Raw genomic sequence first — 2,500 nt, forward strand, 5'->3', positions numbered from 1 at the left:
ATTCATTGATAAGATGAAAAAATTAAATGTAAAATGTAATAGAAAGGAATGTTATGGCTATATAAAATTACCTACAGCACCTGGTATTCCCAGGTGGTCTCCCGTCCAAGTACTAACCAGGCCCAACACTGCAAAGCTTCCAAGATCAAACGAGATTGGGCATGTCCAGTGTGGTTTGGCTGTAGGTGCTCAAAAGCATTAACTTTAGACCTCTATTACTTCTAAACTCAAGTAAATTCATTGATAAGTTGAAAAAATTAAATGTAAAATGTAATAGAAAAGACTGTTATGGCAGTAAAAAATTACCTACAGCACCAGGTATTCCAAGGTGGTCTCCCATCCATGTACTAACCAGGCCCAAAAATGCATTGCTTCCAAGATCAGACGAGATTGGGCATGTCCAGTGTGGTTTGGCTGTAGGTGCTCAAAAACATTAACTTTAGACCTCTTTTACTTCTTAACTCAAGAAAATTCATTGATAAGATGAAAAAATTAAATGTAAAATGTAATAGAAAAGAATGTTATGGCAGTATAAAATTACCTACAGCACCTGGCATTCTCAGGTGGTCTCTCATCCAAGTACTATCCAGGCCCAACACTGCATAGCTTTCAAGATCAGACGAGATTGGGCATAACCAGTGTGGTTTGACTGTAGGTGCTCAAAAACATTAACTTTAGACCTCTTTTACTTCTTAACTCAAATAAATTCATTGATAAGTTGAAAAAATGTAATGTAAAATGTAATAGAAAAGAATGTTATGGCTATATAAAATTACCTACAGCACCTGGTATTCCCAGGTGGTCTGCCGTCCAAGTACTAACCAGGCCCAACACTGCATAGCTTCCAAGATCAAACGAGATTGGGCATGTCCAGTGTGGTATGGCTGTAGGTGCTCAAAAACATTAACTTTAGACCTCTTTTACTTCTTAACTCAAGTAAATTCAATGATAAGATAAAAAAATTAAATGTAAAATGTAATAGAAAAGAATGTAATGGCTGCATAAAATTACCTACAGCATCTGGTATTCCCAGGTGGTCTCCCACCCAAGTACTAACCAGGCCCAACACTGCATAGCTTCCAAAATCAGATGAGATTGGGCATGTCCAGTGTGGTTTGGCTGTAGGTGCTCAAAAACATTAACTTTAGACCTCTTTTACTTCTTAACTCAAGAAAATTCAATGATAAGTTGAAATGAAATGTAAAATGTAATAGAAAAGAATGTTTTGCCAGTATAAAATTACCTACAGCTCCTGGTATTCCCAGGTGGTCTCCCATCCAAGTACTAACCAGGCCCAACACTGCATAGCTTCCAAGATCAGATGAGATTGGGCATGTCCAGTGTGGTTTGGCTGTAGATGCCCAAAACCATTAACTTTAGACCTCTATTACTTCTTAACTCAAGTAAATTCATTGATAAGTTGAAAAAATTAAATGTAAAATGTAATAGAAAAGAATGTTTTGGCAGTATAAAATTACCTACAGCACCTGGTATTCCCAGGTGGTCTCCCATCCAAATACTAACCAGGCCCAACACTGCATAGCGTCCAAGATCAAACAAGATTGGGCATGTTCAGTGTGGTTTGGCTGTAGGTGCTCAAACACATTAACTTTAGACCTCTTTTACTTCTTAACTCAAGTGAATTCAATGATAAGTTGAAAAATGAAATGTAAAATGTAATAGAAAAGAATGTTTTGGCTGTATAAAATTACCTACAGCTCCTGGTATTCCCAGGTGGTCTCCCATCCAAGTACTAACCAGGACCAACACTGCATAGCTTCCAAGATCAGATGAGATTGGGCAAGTCCAGTGTGGTTTGGCTGTAGGTGCCCAAAACCATTAACTTTAGACCTCTATTACTTCTTAACTCAAGTAAATTCATTGATAAGTTGAAAAAATTAAATGTAAAATGTAATAGAAAAGAATGTTTTGGCAGTATAAAATTACCTACAGCACCTGGTATTCCCAGGTGTTCTCCCATCCAAATACTAACCAGGCCCAACACTGCATAGCTTCCAAAATCAAACAAGATTGGGCATGTTCAGTGTGGTTTGGCTGTAGGTGCTCAAAAACATTAACTTTAGACCTCTTTTACTTCTTAACTCAAGTAAATTCAATGATAAGTTGAAAAAATTAAATGTAAAATGTAATAGAAAAGAATGTTTTGGCTGTATAAAATTTCCTACTGCAACTGGTATTCCCAGGTGGTCTCCCATCCAAGTACAAACCAGGCCCAACACAGCAAGGCTTACAAGATCAGACGAGATTGGGCATGTCCAGTGTGGTTTGGCTGTAGGTGCTCAAAAGCATTAAATTTAGACCTCTATTACTTCTTAACTCAAGTAAATTCATTGATAAGTTGAAAAAATTAAATGTAAAATGTAATAGAAAAGAATGTTATGGCAGTATAAAATTATCTACAGCTCCTGGTATTCCCAGGTGGTCTCCCATCCAAGTACTAACCAGGCCCAACACTGCATAGTTTCCAAGATGAGATGAG

At 37.2% G+C, this 2,500-nt stretch overlaps 10 pseudogenes; all 10 read right to left on the bottom strand.

Moving 5' to 3' along the window:
• Nucleotides 1–68: 68 nt before the first annotated feature.
• On the bottom strand, nt 69–187 carry LOC148469770 (5S ribosomal RNA; annotated as a pseudogene).
• A 116-nt stretch (nt 188–303) lies between these two features.
• On the bottom strand, nt 304–422 carry LOC148469771 (5S ribosomal RNA; annotated as a pseudogene).
• A 116-nt stretch (nt 423–538) lies between these two features.
• Nucleotides 539–657, bottom strand: LOC148469772 (5S ribosomal RNA; annotated as a pseudogene).
• A 116-nt stretch (nt 658–773) lies between these two features.
• Nucleotides 774–892, bottom strand: LOC148469773 (5S ribosomal RNA; annotated as a pseudogene).
• A 116-nt stretch (nt 893–1,008) lies between these two features.
• Nucleotides 1,009–1,127, bottom strand: LOC148469774 (5S ribosomal RNA; annotated as a pseudogene).
• A 113-nt stretch (nt 1,128–1,240) lies between these two features.
• Nucleotides 1,241–1,359, bottom strand: LOC148469775 (5S ribosomal RNA; annotated as a pseudogene).
• A 116-nt stretch (nt 1,360–1,475) lies between these two features.
• On the bottom strand, nt 1,476–1,594 carry LOC148469776 (5S ribosomal RNA; annotated as a pseudogene).
• Nucleotides 1,595–1,709: 115 nt separating this feature from the next.
• LOC148469777 (5S ribosomal RNA) lies at nt 1,710–1,828 on the bottom strand (annotated as a pseudogene).
• Nucleotides 1,829–1,944: 116 nt separating this feature from the next.
• On the bottom strand, nt 1,945–2,063 carry LOC148469778 (5S ribosomal RNA; annotated as a pseudogene).
• Nucleotides 2,064–2,414: 351 nt separating this feature from the next.
• The window catches only part of LOC148469779 (5S ribosomal RNA), a 119-nt pseudogene continuing 33 nt past the window's right edge, over nt 2,415–2,500 (bottom strand).

Source organism: Taudactylus pleione, unplaced genomic scaffold, assembly GCF_031769625.1.
Source record: "Taudactylus pleione unplaced genomic scaffold, aTauple2 ptg000967l, whole genome shotgun sequence".
Taxonomy (NCBI): domain Eukaryota; kingdom Metazoa; phylum Chordata; class Amphibia; order Anura; family Myobatrachidae; genus Taudactylus; species Taudactylus pleione.